Source organism: Pararge aegeria, chromosome 13 (assembly GCF_905163445.1).
Source record: "Pararge aegeria chromosome 13, ilParAegt1.1, whole genome shotgun sequence".
NCBI classification, from domain to species: domain Eukaryota; kingdom Metazoa; phylum Arthropoda; class Insecta; order Lepidoptera; family Nymphalidae; genus Pararge; species Pararge aegeria.
The window spans coordinates 13750310-13773918 of NC_053192.1; the positions used below are offsets into that span (position 1 = coordinate 13750310).

Sequence of the window (23609 nt, forward strand, 5' to 3'; positions counted from 1 at the left end):
CCACATTTGCCACTAGCCCGACTTCGGATGTACGATTAGACCTACCTCCCCGGCGCAGTCGAAAGCGCCGTGGAATTATTCGAGTCAGGTTAAGGTTCGAAACCATGAAGAGACAATTTAGGAATTATAATTTCAGCTTGTCAGGTACCAGTCTTCTGACAAATGCAACCAATCGATGGCATGCCCATAATCATTCCTGGGCAGTCGGGTTGGTGATCGCATTAGATGGTTGTATCGTTGTACCACAGATGAGAGGAAGCTAATGCCCGTTCTCCGTTATATTCCCTTAGTCGCCTCGTACAACACCCGAGAGTAGGGTACGGGTGGAGTTAACGTAGCGTTACGATGCCGCGTAGAAAATTCAAAGCGAATCATTCGCTTTAATATCTTATACAGAAACAAAATGATTAAAACTTGAGCAAATTTCTTTTCAACAGAACTTCGGATATCATCTCTAAAGCAACAAAAGAAAGTTTTCTCAAAGTTTTAACTGAGTTTTATTTCATTCATTACACATTCATGCCTAGCCGTCTCAATTCCTTCACGGTTTCATGCCTGACAACTATGCCGACTGTCGGTAGGGTTGGCACTCTGGCTTTCGAGAATATATCATATTATTATGACGACCTCCCTAGCGCAATGGTGAGCACTGTGAATTTAAACAGGGTTCGGTTCCCGGCAGAGGCAACGGCACCAACTATTTCGTGAAATTTAGCATGCAGAGGATTATGGGTGCATAAAATCGATTGCGATAGGTTTCATTTTAAAAAACGTCGTTTTATCCGTGTTTTCAGGCGATGAAAAACTGCTAAAATATCTTACATTAGAACACTACTGTAAAACTCGCTACTATCTACAAGGTATACAAGTGTGTATAGCTCGGGTGGGAAATCGGGCGGTCCTGAAACCAGAGGACCCCGGTTGAGTCCAGGTGATTACGGGTTTCCCTTTTTTTCAAGAAACCAGAAGTTACCGTTACGAGTCCAGATGTTCATTTTTTCCCGCTTTTTTTGATAGGTTTAATAAAAAAAAAAACCGAGGCAAGCTCAATGTTAAATTGATTGACTATACAACGGGTGATGGAGAGAGCTATGCTCTGTAAATCTAAATGATAAAACTAAGAATAAAGAGACCCATAGAAGAATCAGAGTGATCAACATATTTTGCTTTGCCCGCGGGCTAAGCATGTTGAACGCGTAGAGTATACCTACTGTTAGTTCTTACTTATCTTATGTGTTCATAGTGTACAGCCTACCTAATTCGAAAAATTAAATTCCAAATTTCTTTATTCATGTAAGCCACACTTCTTTATTCATCACACGCACTTATGAAGCATTTATACAAATATGTTTAAATAATAAGCTACGAGGGTTAGCAGGGTAATTTTTTTTTGTTATCACCATCTCACAGTAAATTAATATCAAGCTGTGAAGTTAGAGCAATTCATACCCAAGCTTTTTTATCATTTAAGAAATCCTTAACATTATAATAGGATGTAGGGTGTAAGCTTGCGTTTTATAAATACTTTGAACTTATTGAGACCTAAAAAAAGGAATCGACTTTTTATTTAGACATTTTTTTAATATTTGAAAACGCACTTTGCAATAAAAAGTAATAATAAGATTATTAAAATAATAAAACGAGAAAATGAAGAAGAAGAAGAAACACTTTATTGCACGTATAACATACAGGAAAAGAAACAGTAAGGAGTATACAGTACACAATGTAGACATGCAATAAGCATTAACTCTGAAATATTTTCTACTGGGCTTGGGATAACCCTCGTGTTTAAGACTGGACTACGGATAAGCTTGTTGTATTTTTAGTTAATTTAACTTGTGCCTATAATAATAGCTTATTATATTTTATTAATAAAACGTCAAGTATTTCATTATAAGAACTACCTAATGTTAAAGCTTTCAAATATAACAAAATTAAAAAAAATACATGCGTTTTACTATAAACGTACCTACAGAAAAACAAATCTGAAATGAAATACCTACATGGAAAATGTTTTATTCAAATACAGTTTGATAGCAATCTCAGCTCATGATGCCAACCTAAGACGGTAGCGGGCTAACTTGTGTTACAGTAATTTTATAAAGTGGGTAAATAATTAAACTTTTTTTAACTATAAATACATTTTTGCCAGATTTTTTATTGAATAGAATAGATAGGATACAAATACGCTGATAATTATTATTTAACTAATAAATAGTTTTTAATAAACGATTAAAATTATATTTTATTAATTGATGTTCATGACATTGCGCCGGTGGGTATTTTAAATAAATATACTACGAAAATACACACATCGCCATCTAGCCCCAAAGTAAGCGAAGCTTGTGTTATGGGTACTGAGATAGCTGATGAATATTTTTTAATGAATATAATACACATAAATACTTATAATATACAGATAAACACCCAGACACTCAAAAACAATCATGTTCATCACACAAACATTTTCCAGTTGCGGGAATCGAACCCACGACCTTGGACTCAGAAAGCAGGGTCGCTGCCCACTGCGCCACTCGGACGTCAAAATTTTGGTATAAATACGGGTGCATTTTCGATACACTCTTTACACTCTTTTCGATACTTTTACTACAGTCCTTCGCGCGTTCAGACGTCTCGGAGCACCCTCACATCCAGAACATTGCTCCGTGGCACTTCCGCCACCCCGACCGCACTGACCGTGGTGGCTCTCCTGCTCCCATAGCCAGTAACCAGGAAGATAACCCTTTTCAGCCCAATAAAGGGCAGCACAGTGACCGTGCTGTATTTGCGGCACGCGGCCAGCATTCCATCCGCAGAGGGCCCCGATAAACGATTTAGCGTCCGGGCCCCGCGGAACGCTTAATCGTTTAACGTCGCGTCTTTGTCGGTAGGTTGGTAATAAGCCACGGCCGAAGCCTCCCAACAGACGAACTCAATTATTATCTTTTTTATTTTTGATAGCTCCTTCACTGACCTTCCTCTCCTCTCTAAGACACTCTATGTTGTTAAATATTTTTGGAACCATAAAAAAAAAAACATTCTTTTACCATAATTATTAGCCACTAGGTATTATCAACCTTATCTTCGTTTTATTTCTGGTATTTTGTATTAACGTTACTTTTTATATTTTTTTATTTTACGAAATAATAATTATCGTTAGCCAAAATGTAATTGTTTCTAGTATTTTGGGCAGCCGTATAATAAACAGAGATGAATCTAAGAACAAAATAGGTGTCCATTATCATCTGCTAGATTTGTTACTTTTTAGAAGCGATCTGACTCTAGTTACATGGCAGACGGCGATATAATGCGATGCTCTATTACGTGTGGCTAAAGCGATCGTGTTTTAAATGCGATTGAGACCGCTTGCCTTCGATATTTAGCCTATCAATAAAAGTTGCGCGCTACTTCACCCGCGTTTATTTTGGGTTTTAAAAATGTAACAGGAACCCTTTATTTCATCATATCAACCCATTACCGGGCGGCTAACTAGGGCATGGGTCTCACGCTGGCCCAGTGCGGATTGCTGGACTCAACTCTTAATTTCTTAAAACGCACATAACTTAGAAAGGTTAGATGTTCGTGCTGGGATTCGAACGTGGTCACCCCAAAAGTCGAAGTCCTAGTCCTTTAGTGATCGTAATAGTAATTATTTGTTACATTTATATATGTATATGTATATAGTTTATAAATGTACCCGTTTTAATATTAAAACTAAAAATAAGTTGAAATAATTGAAATAAAAATTATCTTTGACTAATTTTAATTATAAATGCTATGTTTTTTTAATTAATAAGGTATTTTTAATACAGTTAAATTAAACCATGGGGGAAAAACCTATTAATATGTAGACTGTAGAGGTTTAAAGGCTAACACCTAGTCCGAAAACATAGCCTTAATAGAAAAGCCCTAGAGTTGCCGTGCTTTAAGCAGTAAGTTAAAGTAATAAGTCTCAGTTAATATCACTAACATTATGATATCAGACAGTCAGATAATCCCGCCAACCCACATTGGAGCACCGTGGTGGGTCTTTGCAAATATTAAAAAAATAAAAATTAAAACTTTAATCATATCAATGAATCATTTGATATCAGACACGTAATATGTACGTGATCAATTATTTAGCGAAAGGCAACTTTCGACCGATCCGACTTGGCCGGATTTAAAGTTGTGACGTCATTTAGTTATTTAGGTACACGAGTTGTTTTCCAAGGATCGGACGCTGCTCGTGTCTAGTTCGTATGTGATTACACGCTATTTCTGAATCCCTTGTCTAGGTTATTGTACTGGAAATTGATTTTTTACGATGCACTTAAATAATGCTTGGGTCACACCCACCGTTCTAACTGGATAGTTACTTAGTTTTTGTTAATTAATTTATTAATTTGAGTAATACTGTACTATGGTTTCCTCTTTTGCTATATAACAAAATCACATCGCCTGAGATTGTTGAGGGCTTCTTCTCAGAGCATGCTGCGTTTAAACCATCCCAATCGGTACTTGAGTTAAAGTTTAAAAATGAAAAAGAATTGAAGCTTAGGCACATAATTAATGACTTAATTTTAATAGATATTTGATGAAGTTATTATTAGTGTAGGGTAAGTTCTATTTATTTATTTTATTAATACACTTATTTTTAAACCACTGTACCACTGTACATGGATAGGATAAGAGGAGAATCTTAGTAGCGATGTTTTTCAGTACGGCTAACATAGGCAGGAGGCAAAAATTAAATCGCCCGATCAAATACCTGACAGGGGATAAAATTAACGTGTCCACCTGCCAAAGCACGACCACAGCGTGCGCCAATCCTTGCAGAGTTGATAAAGATGTGGGAGAAGATGGAATTGTGTCCTTTCTTCAGGAGAAAAATGCCTCCGGCCTAAGCTAGAAGTGCAATCAACTTTAATTCTTCGACACCCAAAATATGAAAAAAATACCCATAGAGATATTGAATCGTCGTGTCACGCTCTACCTCTTTTGTGGCAATATTTTTTCCATTTGATTTCAGATTTTTAATTTCGATCGAATTAAATAATAACTTGTTTGGATATCTTTTTGCAATATGTTCTTATATATTATTTAATCAGCTGTTTTTTAAAGAATTCTTATGTTTTTTTATGAAAATTTTCGAAATAACGATGCGACGATATCTTAGTCGAAGGATGTACGTTGATGTAGAAAGCGTCTGGGAAATTGAATATCTGTAAGGTGTGTACGGTGCTCGTTATACAGGTCACTAGTACAAGCACTCCGTCTGGCTTTTTTACACTATTTGGACCTTACACTATTTGTAGTCGACATTTTAATATGGAGATTGTAAATGTAATTTTTGTTGTTTTATATTAGCGGCACAGCACCTTAAGCCAATTTGACCACTTATTTAAATTCTAACCAGTGAAATTTTTTGAATGAATATTGGTTGAACAGTTCGAGGATTGTCTCTATTATCTCTTGTGTCAGCTAGCGTTGAGATTTCAGTCATAATATTGGTATTATTAATATTAGCTACTGTTATTATTATTAATTATTGTTTAATCGACTTGTTATTGACTCCTAATGTAGTACCTACACTAATGCCCGTTTTCACTAACAACGCACAAGGCAATGCCTACATAGGTAATACCTAATCTAAGGAGTTTCCTACCCATACATCAACCGTTAATAGTTACCACCTAAGAGTTGGGGAAACGTTTTTTCTTTATAAACATCGCCTAAATCATTGAGGCTTTCTGCTTAGGTGATGCTTAGGTTAAGTTAAAACGGGCATGAGTAATTCTAAAGACACTTAAATAACTTTGATCTATTTGTTCTTGACATGACACTAGGGAGCGCAGTTATTAAGGATTGGTTCCTTTATCTGAGATCAAGAGCATAACATCGAGTTCAGTTCAGAGGGACTTTCATCTTTGTTCGTTTTGGCTTAAATTCTTTGTAGGTGGTATGGAACCTTACAAAATTTCAAGCTAATACAAAGATGTAGCCTTGCTTTGCTCAACATCTCTTCGTCTTTTCCCTCTTCGTCTACCACGCTGACCAAGTCCAGTTTCTTAGACTTTAAACAACTTTGGAAACGTTACGAAGAACTCCCAGGCATGCAGGTGTCCACACGACGTTATCCTTCACGGTTAAAGTAGTGATATTTTAACAGTTTAAAAATGAAAAGCACATAGCACTCAAAGTTAGAGGTGTGCCCCCACAAAGGTAACCCTAACCACTATTTTTCTTGTTTAGCTCATGATAAAGAATTCCTTTCTACTAACTAGTTCATATTATAATGACATCAACATTTATTATTTTATATCACCCTAAAGAATTAAAAGGTGAATAAAATTTTGGTCTTCTTGTTAATATTAAAAACGACACGTTTACATCGTTTCAGGGCTCTAGTATTTTATAGTTGAGTCTTGAGTACATTATAAAGGTGATCACGCACCTCCAACTTTTCTAAGATTTGTGCGTCTAAATGAATTAAAATATCACTTGCTGCAACGGTGAAGGAAAACATCGTGAGGGGATCTGCATGCCTGAGAGTTCTGCATAATATTCTCGAAAGTGTGTGGAGCCCAACAACCCGCACTGGGCCCGCGTGGTGGATTACGGCTTTAACTCCTTCTCATTGTGGGAGGAGACCCGTGCCCTTTAGCGGGCCGGTAGGTAATGGGTTGATATGATGATGATGATGAAATATGTATAGTTTAATGTTTGAGGAAACGACAGACAAAAACTTGTGGCCTGTCAAATTAGTTTTGGGTTATTAATTTTAAGCCGTAAATTGAGCTGCATACCTCGGTTGGGTTTAAATGGCAGCCAACTATGATTTTAGAGGATTTGTATGGTGTTGCTTGGTAAAAGTTGTATGCCTTGATTTTTATTTCACAGCCGATTGGCGCTGTGGGCTGCGACCCTGCTTTCTGAGTCCAAGGCCGTGGGTTCAATTCCCACAGCTGGAAAATGCTTGTGTGATGATCATGAATGTTTTTCAGTGTCTGGGTGTTTATCTGTATATTATAAGTATTTATGTGTATTATATTCATAAAAATATTCATCAGCTATCTTAGTACCCATAACACAAGCTATTACTTTGGGGCTAGATGCCGATGTGTGTATTGTCGTAGTATATTTATTTATTTTATTTATTTTATGATTAGGCAAGCGTACAAGAAATTTACAGAGTCGATGTGGAGTCTAAAATAAGTTTATTTCTACTCTTTTATTTTTTTCAGTGTGAATATTTAGATGATGACTTATATCTTAGATCTGTAATAGTCAAAATTGGTTTTTGTTAAGGTATTTTTGCTGTTTGCTTTTGACTTTTCGTAAATAATCGTAGCTCTATTTATTCTTCTGTATCAGTTTGGTGCTGCATTATTTTTTGTGTTCGCTCTGAACATTAGATTTTAGAACATAGACACTATACATGTGTGTAGACTAGAGTTGTGCACTCAAATCGAGTAGTTTGGAGTGAAATGGCCCACTAAGGTGATGCGCTGGAATCGCCGGCTCGCACCGATAATGCATTGTCCAGTTACGAACACCCCCGAAAATACAGCATGCGAAAAAACCGTCCACGCCACCTCCCGCTAGCGTTAATGTCCCCCCACCGCGTACTAAGCTTCTTTTTTTAATACATAACTTTTTTTCAAGATGCATTTTTACATGTTTCGGCCTAAAACTTTACACACCCAGCAGTACGAGCCGACAGAATCGGTTACGCCTATCGCCGCTCGGATTTCTCTTTCCTGCCGCGGCGGAGCGTCGACCGGACGATAGTGGCGCGAGCGAAACAGCACCATCGGTGGCCACTGTTGCGTCTTAAACCAAGATTAAGGCTCCATTCTGCTATTTCCGACACAATTTCTTGTCCGTCACGCGTCGTACGTCAACGTTTGCTTTTCGAACCCGCGCCTCAAACGTAAACAATACTACGCAACGCGTTTTATTGTTAAATACGGTTAGTTAAATCAGCGGCGTCTGAAAGAAGGCGAACGATATACGTCTCACTCTAGCGTCCAGTGCGAAGGCATTCGCGCCACGACAATTGAGTTGAGTTGAATTGAATTGAGTCGGTTAAACCGTAAAAATGTGCGGGCGGGCATAGTGGCGCGAGAAAGAGACGAACGAAAGGCGGGTTGGCCGAGACCGCTGCCTTCTTCTCTTCGACTTACGCCGAATCGCGACTAGTGAACGTCAGCGTTCTGACGTGGACGGCCGTATCGCGTTCGCACGGGCTCCGTTTGACAGAGAGAAAAAAATTGTTTCGCGCGTCTTTTGACAGATAAAACCAAACTTTTTTGTGCGTTCGGAAACTGGATTGTATATTTTAGTGTTGTTTACTGGTTCTTTTGATAAAGGAGAGTTATATGCAGTGTGATTACCGGCTTGGAGTGGCCGTTGGAACGATTTAGAGTGATGAATCAGCGAACGCCGGCTAATTAACAACGTCACTGTTACGAAAACAAATCTTAATACTTCCAACTATTATTAATTGAATATTGTAAGTATTACCTTGTGCATTTATTTTATTATACACATTAGAAAGTATTTTTTGTAATCTTAGCAATAAATAAACAGTAGTTATCAGGTGCGATTAAACTTTCTTGGAACTTTCTTGACAAATATAAACATCATTAGCAGTTTAATGTATAAAATTAAATAAATAAGAAATTAATTACTCAAAATAACATTACTTATTTATTATATACAAATAATTGCTTGAAAGAAAAAGTATCGCTTGGGTATTTAAATGTCAAACGCGATAAACTTTTTCAGAACTTAACTTTTTCGCGGTTAAAGATACTTCAAACTGTCAAAAAGTTTGCTCATAAATGTAACGGATTATAAACTCTTTATTGCTTATTCGTACTTAATGCTGCAGTAGAGTAGTATGTGTAAATTTATTTTAAAAACTTTGCGTTCGTCGTTTTGCCGCGTTTTGTGAAAAAAAAAACGGGGAAAACGTGATTTTTCTCGATAAAGAGGAAAAGTTGGGCATTGGGCGGGGCGTAGAGCGAACAGCTGATTGGCGTAGCATGTGTTGGGTTTTTCTGTAGGTATTTTTTGTTCGTTTTGTTTTCGCTACGTAGTGGAAATTTTAATATAGAGGTATATAGAGCGATAGTTAGTCGGTTAATATTTTTGTTATGTACCGGCTGGAATGCTGCTATTTATAATAAGTATCGTGCTTTTAATTATTTTAAAACGTTTATTTGCTTTTTTACCAATAATTTTTCCAATTAATTTATGTTTGATAATTATTGTTATTTTAATTCATTAGGTGCCTATTTTCGACTCAATGTTTAAATAGCATCGAATATTTTAACTTTTTTGTGCTTCGAAAGCATAATTATTAACGAAAATTATCGTTATAATTATTTTTTTTAATAATATTTCAATAGGCCTAAAACCCAAAGCTTACCTACTTATTAAAATAATTTCATTTGAAACAATAAAAAAAATAAAGTATGGCCATATGGGTAAGTATGTACTTATTACTTACTTATGTTTAAATTAATATATATTTATTTATTAATTTCCACATAATGGTATGATTAAGTAGGTAACTTAGGAAATTAAAGTATTATATAAACAAAATAAACTTCATTTTATCAAGAGAAAGTTTAATATATGTAAAAATATACTGAGGTAAAATATAAATTAGAATAAGATAATTAGAAATCATTAAAAACAACTTTCAAATCGATTCGAAAATGTTTAAATATTTACTTGGTACATGAAAATGAAATAAGGAAAGGAAAATTCAAACTTAGTAACACCTATTAATCAAATTCAAAAATGAACAATCTTATCAAAAAAGTAATAAAAAAACAACTTACCTTTAAAAAAAAATATTTCGAGGTTCTTTTCAAAATATGTATTTTATACTTAACGACAACGACACGACATCCAGTGTCGTCACTACTTATTATTTTGCATGACTGCATGAAAATATGATTTGATCTATTACATATGTGAATACGCAACACTACACAAAATATATTTTCCAAATGTGAGGTAGTCTTGTAAAATTATATACTGCGAAAAGTGTTTATCTAGGGATTTATTTTCTTTACACAACTCTATAAAATTAAAAAAAGTTAAGAAAATTCAACAAGTAGGCACATGTTATTTATAAAATAATTAAATTCTAGAAACTCCGAACACTCTTAAAATACATTGCTTTCGCTTCATTGATTCGAAAATGACGAAGTTTGTAAGTTTAGGATGTCAGTTTTGTCAATATTGACCGCAATTTAGACCAAAATATTAGATATTCTGTTCAGTAAACTGAAAAAATAATTAAAACATATACTTATCTGCAATTCACCTTAGCGGCCTTAAATGTTAGGAAGAGAAGAGTAGTGTAGTAGAATTTGCTCTTTGGTTATACCTGTGTAATGTTAAAAACTGAATCAAAATCAGCCCAGTAGCTTTAAAGAAAATGGTGACCAAATGCACTTTGACACACAGATGTACACAGATACACACACTATTATACCCTATTGGTCATTTCTCTGATTCTCTCTCCCCTATGAATGAGGGGGTCTGTATCAAGTGTGTTTCATTCAAAGGCGGGAAATGATGTTATACGTAACTTTTAACACAGTACAGTTCAAAGGAAATTTAGCAGAAAATGTGAAATAAAATTAAAAAATCCTCGTTCTATAAAAGCTTATCATTTAATAGATGTTCTTAAAGTATCACTTATGTCGTTCTAACCCTAAAAGCATATACATAAACCTAAAGTAACCTCTAAGTATATATTGACACACAAACACACAAGGTTTACTCTAATTCCTTCTTCCCTGTTAGAGATCCCTGCAACAAAGGAAATAAAATTAAAAAATCTTCGTTCTATGAGAGCTTATTGTTTAATATGCCTGAATTATCTAAACGCAGAAGCCTAAATCAAAAGTATCCCCTACACACACACTCACACACACATACATGAAAGGGGTTCCGTGTCCAGCTACGAGAAAGGGGTTCAGCTGTAATGTATCAATTGGTTCAGCTCTAATGTATCAATTGGTAGAAAATATTGACACACAGAACCTCTAACTTAGTGCACAGTGCACAGGACATTTAGCAGAAATGTGAATTAAAATTAAAAAATAACTCGTATAAACCCTGCTGTTGTCCTAAATGCATAAAAAGTCTAAATGAAAAACACCATCGTATCTCGTAGGTACTAAGGTGAAAGCCACTCGATTGTGATTTGGCAAAGAAAGTAAAAAAAAACTACTTCCACAATTTTAATTTTTAATGACAACTCATCTTTGGATTTCAACTGAAGTGATTCAGTTTGGAGTACTGTCAAAAATTAAAGCAATGTGTTGCCAAATAATAGAGAGAGCGTGATTATTTACGCTATATCTTTTATAGATGTAGATTCCAGAAAACCTAAAAGTTTTAGGGGTATTCAAAAATAGTATGATCCTAAAACTGAGGCAAATACTTCGCGCTTCCACTTAACTGGCGATCGCGAGCCTCGCTCTGAGTCAAACGCGCATCCTTCACTATTCAGGGACCATAGTAAGGGAAAGATAAAAGTTAAGACATACTAAACTTTGAGGTATCGTTGTAAGATCAACAAGTGAGACCTGTGCATGAATGCAATTTAAAAAAAAACTTTCTAATACGATAAAATATATTTCTTTCCTTAAATTTTTTTATAAAATTTATAGGTAGGGAAAATATTTAAAAAAATCCTTAAATCTAGATTTTAAAGGTTTCTTTAATTCAAAAATTACCTAATTATAATTTTGGTTCCTTTTACCTCAATTCCTCCAACGATAGAATTTTCGATTATGTCCACAAAAATGTCCACTGAGAAATCTCAGAAGAATTTATATATGTCAATCTAAATCTTAGTATATGCAAAGATAAGTTCAGTAAAAAATCAGAGAATGGTGATTTCTTAAATCTGCTTTTTACAATGTTCTATCATGGGACGGCAGCATCGTCCAGTAAGTACCTACTATTGTGACTGTTTATGTGAGATCTGGACCCGAACACACATAAGATTCATGCTGAGCAGTGAGTTAAGAGACCTGATTTAAGAGGGATCAAATTTCACTGGGTATGTTTTTTTTCAACAAAAAAAAATTACTTAGATATACAACTAAAAATCAAGAACTAAATCTTTTTTCAAAAATTTTAAGGCGTTGCCAGGTAAAGTGTAGAAATTACTAAGCAAAGGTATACTTTGTATAACGTTCCCTTTAATGAAGTAGCAAGATAGTTACCTAGTAACCTCGATTTCTACGATAAATCAAAGTCCTACTGGGCTATAAGGCTTAATGTTAATAATATATAATTATTAAAATATATGTTATAAAAATTAATAATTTGAGAATGTATTTATTACAGTGTATAGGATGTCTTCATATCATTAATAATATTTTTTTATTGCCATTACATTTCAAAGGCAAATGCTTACTGGCTGACTCAAATCACCAAGTTATTATGTGGTATAAAGAATATGTATTTTGAAGTTGCAATCATAAACCTTTTACCTTTTTTTTAACCTTTGACACCACATAAGTATCACACCTTTTTTAACCAATTTTAGGGTGTCTGGAAGATATCTCTTACAAATTTCTTGCAGCTCGTTTGGATTTTCCTCTTATAAAATATTTTGCTATCACATTTCTGATTCTAGAACATTAAAAGTAATTAAAAAATAATAAATTAAATTATATTGTTTGAATTCAAATAAAACTCTATAGCCAATAACAATTAAGGCACTGCTGGTGGTCTGCCAAGTAGGTTTCCTATCTTAACAAAATCTATTTCTATCTGATCACATCATTATTCTACTAAACTCTCATTGGACTAAATGAGTATAAGTCTTGTGAGTCAGCACTCAGTTGATACGGTTTATTGTTGTGAATCACTCACACCAATTGCTCTGTGCCATTAGACGGAGATTGTTCTAAAATGCAATTAATATCTATGCTTATAATAAAACAGTAACTGGAAGATTTCTGTACATTTAATATATTTTGAAAATTTTGACCGGGGGATGCTTTATAATCGATACTGAGGCCAAAACAGACTTTTTTTTATTTTTGTCTGTCTGTCTGTCTGTCCGTGATGCCACGTGAAAACTACTGAACGGATTCAAATAAAACTTGGTATAGTGGAAGTTGATATTCCGGGTCAACATATAGTCTACTTTTTATTCTGATAAACAATAAGTTTACTTAGGGAAATAGGATGAAATTTTTTATCAATTTTACTTCATAGCTCCGTTAAATTTGAACCGATTTTAATAATTCTTTTTTTATTTGAAAGCGTATACTATCAAACATGTACGGTCTTATTTTAATAAGGATCTGATTAATATTGTCGGAGATAAAGAACATAACTCTTCACAAATAACTGTTAGTCGCAAGGCATATGGGACAACGATCGTAGGACGGTAATCCTACTAATATTAAAAATGCGGAAGTTTGTGAGGATGGATGTATGTATGTATCAACTAAAATACCACGTAAAATAATAGTAGGTGTATAATAGTAGCTACCCACGATGATTACGATGTTAGCATCAGATACATTCTAGCTTATCGATTGACTTACACGCGGACGAAGTCGCGGGGGCCCGCTAGTTTCATATAAACCTACGTATTGGTAATTGTTTCTAGAGCATTCATTTTTAAAAAGATGCAAATTGGTTTACATTAAGAACATCTCAAACGGTGTACTTTCCACGGTGTATAGAAGTGATTAGGACTTCAGCTACTCTTTTTCGGGGCTGAATTTGAATCCCAAAACGCACCTCTAACTTTCCAAGTTACGTACGTTTTAAGAAATCATATAACTTTTGTCCCTATGTCGTTTATCTCCGACAATATTTACCAGATCTTCATTAAAAGTAGACAATACATGCTTGATAGTATACACTTTCAAATCTAATATGTTAACCCGGAATATCAGCTACCACTATACCAAATTTTGTTTAAATCCGTTCAGTAGTTTTCACGTGATGCCCGGACAGACAGACAGACAGACGAAAATTAAACAGACAAAAACATCTGTTTTGGACTCAGTATCGATTATAAAGCATCAAAATATAATAAATGTACAGAAATCTTCCAGTTACGGTTTTATTATAAGTATAGATATAAAAGCATAGACAATAAATACAGATTGTGTGCTAAAAACTATCTGATTGCTGAAGCAATGGTAACGTCAGATAAGAAACCGTTGACCATCACTCCAAACGGAGAACGGTTGTCAGCGTCTTCTGTGTTTCTACTAGCATCTACTCCGATTCGGAGAGTATTCGGAGAGAATTTCAGTCCAGCAATAAACTGGTGGGGTTATCTGATTAAGATGACCTGGTGAACTTCATACCACTTAAAGAAAGTTAAATAATGAAAGAATTCTGAAGTGACAATTCCCATATAAAATGACTACGTTATATCGATTTTTCTGCTATCGCTTTGAGATTTCCCTTATTTTCTTTATGAGGTGTAGATAGAGGTTAGCAACTCAAAAAAAAATTAAATCGGTCAATGAACCAGAATCAAAATTCAAAATTCATTTATTTCAAGTAGGCCTAATACAAGCACTTTTGAAACGTCAAGTCTGTCCGTGTGTAGTGACTCTACCACCGGTTCGGAAGGCAGATTCCCCCGAGAAGAAGCCGGCAAGAAACTCAGCAGTTGCTCTTTTCCAACATCAAAAATCAAAATCGGAGCTATTATCGAGTTTTTGCGAGAAACATTTTATACACATGGAAGCTAAGACATTGAACCATAAAACAGAGATTTCTTGTACTTATATTATTCTAAGAAGTGATTGGAAAGTAATTAGTTACAACTATGACCGAGCATTCAAAACACCAGCTATCTATCTAGTTTAAAATAAATAAGTAGAAAACATTTTACAGTTTTACGACAAACTGAATGCCGTCTGACATCAAGTTTTATAACCGTTCAAACAATTACGTCTAATCAGGCCCAACTTCTTTCCCCCTCTAGGCCATATAAAAATAGCGAGTGTAAAAAGGACAGATGTAGCGACTCCGCTACGCCCATCAATGTCTAATTGCTTTTATTATTTTAAGGCATCGTAATCATTATGGCTGCAATAAAAATTGTAATTACTTCTTATTAGTTCAATTAAGAATTTTCTAGACACGGTTAAGCTGATATGTTGATTGCGAGCAGTGATGTACTATTTTGGAAAGTGTGGAATTTTTAATGCTATTAGTATATTTTGCTGTGAATTTCAAATAAAGCTTGGTTCAACTTCACCTAGTGGTAAGCGATAATAAAGTCTAAGATACGAACAGGTTACCCACAGGCCCTTAACTGGGTTATACGCGACATCGTGCCAGAACGCTAAATCGCTTAGAGGCACTTATTTGTCGGTAGGACGGTAGCTAGCTAGGCACGGTCGAAGTCTCTCCGAGATTTCTGAATTCTGGATACAATGCTAAGGTCTTAGATTTTATCTATATCCTCTAAGACTGACTGCCAAGCTATTTAACACGCTGCTATATTTAGCAACGTATCAGTAGCAGTATTCTGCTACTGATTTATCACGAGTATAATCATGCCGCTTATAAAAAGTCGAACATATTTATCACTAGACCAGCGAAGCAGCTAATAGGATATAAAATAATTCGTACACTGCAAACTGTATTTCAATTATAAATAGAGAGCCGGTGGGAAATTCTATGTAAGCTTGACAGCAAACCCTCCTTTTTGATATAAAAAGCATAATCACAAAACATTGTTTTATTCATTGTTTGACCACAAGTTCAGTCAAAACATAAACTAACTTGTTACCGACTGCAAAAACTGCAGTTATTATTCACTAAATAAGGGTAAGCAAGAAGCAAGTGTAAAATAAAAATAATAAACGCGCAGTAGATTGTAGAGGTGCAGTTAATGGAAGAAGATGTCTTGTCTGTTCGTCGACTACAAATTGTATTCAAGGTATAAATGCAGAGCTAGTGGTAAATTTATGTAAGTGTGAAGGCATAATATCTACTTATTTATTTGATAACAGTCCTCAGTTTATTGGCGTTTCCGTACAATATAAACGCTATTTTATTATTATTATTCACAACTTACCGATCTTTCTAATTTAGTAAACCTACTCAACTAATAAGAAGAAACAAAATACAATATATAGTTCAAGTTCAATAACATACAATATAGTTCAAAATATCAGACAAAATAAAATGGTACACTCTGAAATGGTATTTTCTATATTTGTACACATAAAATAAAAAAAAAAGATTTGGTTATGTTACAATCAGTGTAACACAAAATTGCTGATTTCCCAGATATGACTCGCTTAAATAATGAACTTGCTGTAGGTGAAATACCATATTGTAAAAATAAAAACGAAAGAAGATACGTTATCTGAAACTTTTTCATATTCAAACTAAAGAGTAGAGAGAGATTGTAGAGAATTGAGTAGAGTAGAGTTTAAGCTCTAAATTCTTAATATAGTATTGTAGTGTCATACTACAAAGCTGAGGATGATAACAGGACTTCACTAAACTGTTATTCAGAAAGGGGTAAATAATCAAAATTGTAGCGCCGGTAGGCTCTTGGACTATAAAATAGGCAAGGGGACTAACAATTGAGTTAAGAGGGTCACTTATTCAATAGAAGCCAAATATTTTTTCTTCTTGTAAAGTACGTGCCACATAAAACGAGCGCTGACCGTATTAAAGCTCATTGGACGATTTTACCACTTTAAATATGCGGTTGGGTATGTTTCCGTGTTGCCCTAATGTATGGTACATTAAAACAGACAATTTTATGTAATTTTGAATTATTATTATTCTTAATAATAAATATATTAAGTATTGCCAAACTTTTCGGATAATATACCTTAAACTTTGTTGCATATAATTAGACTATACAAATTTGGTTCTCTATAGACACATTTCGCTTCAATCTTCTTCAGGCTTCTAGCATCTTCAGGACATGCTTATTTTTTACATACTTAAGCTTAAACTTCTTCACGTTCGTCTTTCTAACTCATCATTCGTCATCTTGTGGATCATAGTAAATTCAGCTTATTACTTATGGTATATTCCTAAAAATAAGGTCGATTCTACATAATAATCAAAGTTTTAATTATAGATATGCAGTTCCAGACCATATAAGAAGGGTACCTTTGGTTAAATTTCGATTACCAGCATCCATGTGACATATCAGTGCATTGTCATTAAAGTTATAGAGGCTCTTACCTATTTCAAATTTCAGCTCACTCTGAGAGCAGCAACTGCTTAAAAATTATCTAATATTCTAAAACGGAAAGACAGACAAAGATTAAATAAAAACTTTCATTAACATTGACGTAGTGCTCGTTTTACGTGATACATGCAATACGCAGAGACTTCTTAATTTTAAAAATAGGTTCTAGATTGGATTCAGTGTTAGGTCACTAGGTATAGGATTGGAATTAGGGGTTTATGGATTTATTTATGAACATACAGAATCCTCATTCAGCCATTATTGTCGTGTCTAAAAACAGTGAAAACGCCCCGCGCACGTCTCACTTTACACCTGCGGAATGTTGCTAGCTCACAAACTTTTTCCCATTTCATTATGAACGTTTATTACATTAGAGGTAAAATACTCACTGTCAACTGCTAAATGGTATGAAGTGACTATGCGTTTGTTCGAGAAATCATTCTAAAGTGGAGTGGTTTTTGATGCTTCAATATTAGTCGTGTACGCGGTTTTTGTATTTTCTAAATTCTGTGGGTATGGATTCAATAAAAATGCCGTACTTACAGTCAATTGCTAACTTTTGGTGATAAAAAACAGCTTAATGCTGTGGATTCCGTTGATCGTATGCTGGGTGACTTATCGGTAACTAAGCCATTATTAGTCTTCAAACACCTTGACGGCCTAGTGGCGCAGTGCGCAGCGACCCTGCTTTCTGAGTCCAAGGTCGTCGTCCAATTCATAAAAAAATAAAAATATTCATCAGCTATCTTAGTACCCATAACACAAGCTACGCTTACTTTGGGGCTAGATGGCGTTGTGTGTATTGTCGTAGTATATTTATTTATTTATTATTTATTACCTTGCCGAATTTCGATAGACAATTCTGCAAGATCAATATATTTTATATGCCAGGTATTATCATCAGCATGCTTCGTAAAAAGGTACAGAAGTGATTTTTTTGAAATATGCGGAAATATTGTACCTTTCAATACCCGTTACCGAAATAAAATATTCTACCCGCGATGTAAAACAGCACTCGGTTCTAAAAGTTGTTATCATAATATGATTTTGATTTACAACAAATTGCCTAAAGCTATTAAAGATTTGCCATTTTTGAAATTCAAGGCAAAATTACGTGACGGGTTGGTTGATAAATGCTGTTACTCGGTAAGGGAGTTCTTGGATAATAAAATATAATTATTAGTTTTGTTATTTATTAATTGACATTCCATTTTTATTATTCCATACAGTAAAATTAATAAAAACTTTATTATATTCAGCCGATTATTTTGATGTTTTTTTAATTATTACATAAATGAATTTGTTTAAATTAAGATTTGCATGTTATATATTATGACTAAACATGTATACCTACAATGTTTTATGCAAATAAAAGGATTTGATTTGATTTATATTATATGTTTTCTTTATTATCTGTGCACATTATTATGTTATAATTCAATGATAACTTTGTTTTATAATATTCGATGACACTAAATAGGTCTAAGGTTATAATAGGATTTTAAAATATATATAGTTACTGACTGTTGTATACTACCAGGACAGCATTACACAATTCAGTAGCTACATCCTGCCATCGAACCGAAGGCATCGAAAGAGTCTGTTACGTTACGTAATTAAAATCCCATTGACATGTCCTACATAGCAGTTTGATTACTCGTTTCTAATATACACCGGAAATGTGTACAATGCCCTTCCCGATGTCTTATATATGAAATGTATACAATATACTTCAGATATTCCCCGATACTTATAAAAAAGTGGGTTGATTGTGAAATAAAAATCAGTAGGTCGTTCAGAAAAAACGACTATGAACTTTAATGTTTCGATACTCTATACGCAGTGGCGTGCATAGAGGGTATGCACAGGGTATGCAGATGATATAAAATGAAGAAAATCTCCAGTACGAGTTACAAAAGACTAGACTAGGATAGTCATTGTAATAGGTATAAAAAGCCTACCCTTAAGTATTTATAACTCGTACTGGAGATTTTCTTTACTTTATATCATCTGTATACCGTGTGCATACCCTCTATGCACGCCACTGTCTATACGTATACTTAACGTTTGTGAGTTTGCAAAAGTTTGTAATGGTACACAAAACGTTTTAAGAGTATATTTAAGACATAAGAAAAGTTATAGAAAAGGTTTTATTGATTTTGATTAACTAAATTTTGAGAAGAATTTTTTCGTTATTATTAAACACGTGGGCAACACCTGTTCAGGCACATACGTGTAAAAGCCGCAGATATTCCCGCTCTCCCTTTGTCATGAGGACCGAGAAGCAAGGCGAAAAATGCGGTAGAAACATGCTTCAGGAATGTGGAGGGTCAACGAAGCTTGAAATTCGAACGTCAAACAATGCAATTTGAAAACTACCATAAAGTATAAGAATTTTTATATACGTGAATTTTTTTGCGCCTTTTATGTATCTTAGGTTGAACGGACCGTGAGATTCCTTAACAGTTTGTACTTTTTTTTCCTTCAAACTATTATGCTATAAACCTAGTAAAGACAATCAACTCAAAAACACGATCAAGTGCGAGGCGGACTCGCGCACCGTCGGTTTGGTACATACTTATTAGTAGGTTATTTGTACGTGCTAACCTTTGGGAAAGGAAAACTGTTGTCGCCATACACTGAAATAGATCGCCGTAAATTCATCATCATCATCAGAATCACATCACCCATTACCGGCCCACTACAGAACACGGGTCTCCTCCCACAATGACAAAGGGTTAAGGCCATTGTCCACCACGATGTCCCGGTGCGGATTCGTGGACTCGACTGGGATTCGAACTCGGCTCCCGAAAAGCGAATTCCAGCTCCTACCCCGTTATGAGATAATGATGACACGGGATTTGTTAAAAACCGTAATAAACGCTGACGAAGAACGCGGGTTAGTAATCAAAACTAAATCTCTTTACTTAAAGTTTTGGATTCCCTCGCGATGTAGGGTCGTATCTTTTTGTTTACGTTGACTTCTAAGTTTGTTTTTAATAGCAATGTATTGCAGGTTTGTATATTCATTGATATAAATTTCAATATAGAATCTTGACGCGCTCCTGAGACAAAACTCTGACAGACATGCAGACGGATTCCGAAATGATTCTCAAATAGACTATTCCCTTTTCTTATTTTATGTACACACGGAACCCTAAAATGTACGTTTATTATGTTACTTTCTGATCAGTTGTTTGCTCGCTTTTAATATTCATGTTTTGGCGCGCTTAATAGAGGATAAAATTGTAACCAGCCTGTTACGGAAATGTGCAATGAACTTCGTCATCAATTAACAATTAAAATTCATTTCACCAAGTTCATCCGTAGATTAACATTTAATACCCTTTTTTAAATTCCACTCTAAGTTATTTGACTCTTATCTCACCTGGTCTGGCTAACCTTATAGGGCCATGGCAGTTTTAAAGCCCATACACCTAATCGGTGTCTAACCTACTACAGCGTTTCGCATTAGTTTAGTGGCACTTCTTTTTGACTTTGTGACATAATAATCAATACTAAATAATATTAGAAATTCGAAAGTAATTCATAACGATACTAATTTAAAAGTATGGTTTTTTTGTTTCTTCGCATGTTACCTATGTTTGGCTAGCCCACTGCATTGATTTACATCTAATTGTGCAAAGAGATAACAAGATTCCTGGAGACCGACAAAGGATACTTTTTACCACAGAAGTGTTCCGCTAGGCTTAAAAAAAACTTGCCTTTACCACCTATGCACCAAAGCATAGACACAGCTTGCATCCCTAAGAGCTAAGATGCCGGATTATCTCAATTTATCTCATACAAACAGGACTAGAAAACGGTTGATATAATTATCTCGTACCGAGAATGTGAACCGTAGAAGAACCAAAGTTACCGACATAGCTCAACGAGTCGCGAAGCTTAAGTATTGCCACTTAAGCTTCGCGACTCGTTGGGCCGGGCACATAGTTCGGAGAAAGGATGGACGTTGGGGTCCCAATGTGCTGGAATGGCAGCCCCGTACTGGTAAGCGCAGCGTTGGTCGACCCCCAACGAGGTGGACAGACGACATTAAGCGCGTCGCAGGTAGCCGCTGCGGCTCAGAATCGTGGAACTTGGAACTCCCTACAAAAGACCTATGTCCAGCAGTGGACGTCTATCGGTTGATGTGTGATGATGACCGAGAATGTTAGTCCTTGTGGTACGAACATGTAATTGAGTTTAGCCCGGAGAACATTATAGATTTTTAAAAACCGAAACAAACTAAATCAAAGTTACTGGCAACACCTTCTTTACTATAAAAATAAATGTTTCTTGTTCAGAGATCTGTTTATATTAACGTAACAAAAGCGTTTGTCGCATAGAGAATAAGTGCTCTTTAAAATTGTCCGCAGTAGGGTAACGTGGTTTTGCTAAAATATATAACAAACCCCCGCTTCACCTCAGTCGAGACTCGCGAAAACGTATTCGAAGGGTGTGAAATGTTTAAGCGAAGCAATTTGCTTGGAGAGAAGTTGAATTCACTGATGAATTGAAAATAAGTTTGATAAAATATCATGATTTATTTTGTGTGAGATTGTTGGGTACCGGGTTTTTTGGTGACGGTAGATCAGAATATAACTAAGGAAATATGAAGGATAACGGGCAGCAGCATCCTCTTTGCTACTACTACTGAGGTCACCCACCCTTCTGTCCAGCTCAATGACTATGGGCCGTACCGTTGGGAGAGTCTTTAGTCCAGCAGAGGACAGTTACAGGTAATGATGGATTTTTCTGTCCAAAAATTCTCAGTATCAACTCCAAGTTAAGAAAGAGTCCAGGTCGAGAAAAGTATCCAAATAATACACTTTTAACACACACTATTTTATCTAATAGGTAACTAATTAAATTAATAATAATATAAATATACTACGACAATACACACACCGCCATCTAGTCCCAAAGTAAGCGTAGCTTGTGTTATGGGTACTAAGATAACTGATGAATATTTTTATGAATAATATACATAAATACTTATAATATACATATAAACACCCAGGCACTGAAAAACATTCCTGTTCATCACACAAACATTTTCAAGTAGTGGGAATCGAACCCTCGGCCTTGGACTCAGAAAGCAGGGTCGCTGCCCACTGCGCCAATCGGTCGTCAATTATAGATGTAAGAATTAAAACAAAACAAAGAAGTAATAAATGAAGAATTTAATAGTGACAGTGAAGTAATAGTGACAGAAAACCAACAAGCAACATGTCTTTGACCGCCCCAGTAATAGAACCCGGGACTTTATTATACGTAGCTACATGCTAGCCACAAGACCAAAGAGGCAGTTTGTAAGATATTAATTAAGATATATCAGATTTAAGAGATAATAATAAAACACTAAATATGTTAATAATACTTGTAACGTTTCGGAATAATCACAAAAAGTTACCTTCAATGCAACCTCCAACTAATTGTTGTTTTAAAATTAATTCAATAATTAATTTAATGACACATAATGACATCTGTGCAAATTAACGATAAAATTAGAATCGCATAATAAAAGCAAATTGTTTTTGTAAAAAACCTTGGATGATTGATAATATTAATTAAAATTTACGATTACTTTAAAGCAAATCACACGGAATGATAGGAAATATTGTAATATGTATGAGAATAAGTAATCGTTCTTAACTATTATTCTTTGCTTTTATTCGAATATAAATAATACCTAATTGCTTTATTAAGTAAAAAAGCATTTATTGTCTCTTCTCCATTCTTTGATTTGATCTCCCTGTAAAGGGAATACAAGCTCAGAACTTCAGTATACCATGCCTAAAACCAACGTTAGGTACTACTCATTTTGTGGTACTTTATTTACGCAATCAAATAAAGTATGTAATATTATATTTTTATTAATGTTAAAATTATTTGCTATTTATTTTATACTTATATTTTCTCCGAGTATTCCTTCATCTTCTACATTATTCCAAACCAAATAACATGCTGTAAATCGCAAGGTTTATCGGCATCAGATTGTCGTGATAATAAAATTACTCTTTTTGGTCATCAGTATTGTATGCCTAAAGATGATCGTTTTCAAATCGCATTTCATTTTTATTGTTTTTGACATAAAGTGTGTTAGTTTGGCTTATCTATAAGAGATGGGTATCTAGTTTTGCTGATGTTGTAGATCTACTAAAGGTTAAATTTTTTGTAGCAGTATTAATTAGGCAGGCTATTTCATCAGCGCATGCGTACGCGCTTAGCTAGGCAACGTTTATTCTTCTGGCTTGGTTTACAAATACCATTATATCTGGCTGAAATTTTATTATTTATCTTCATCTTCCGCAATAGTACCAAAAGTAAATGATAGTTACCGGACCGGAGCCTGCCGGAGCAAAACGTGCCCGTA

The 23609-nt window shown here is 34.9% G+C and overlaps 1 protein-coding gene across 4 annotated transcripts in view; it reads left to right on the plus strand.

Annotated features, from left to right (window-relative positions):
• The first annotated feature begins 8204 nt into the window (after positions 1–8204).
• Positions 8205–23609, plus strand: part of LOC120628930 (POU domain, class 6, transcription factor 2) — a 271663-nt gene continuing 256258 nt past the window's right edge. For all 4 annotated transcript variants that reach the window (XM_039897611.1, XM_039897614.1, XM_039897615.1 and 1 more), the window contains exon 1: positions 8205–8497. The gene's annotated coding sequence lies outside the window, so the exon portion shown is untranslated. The remainder of the gene's footprint in view (positions 8498–23609) is intronic.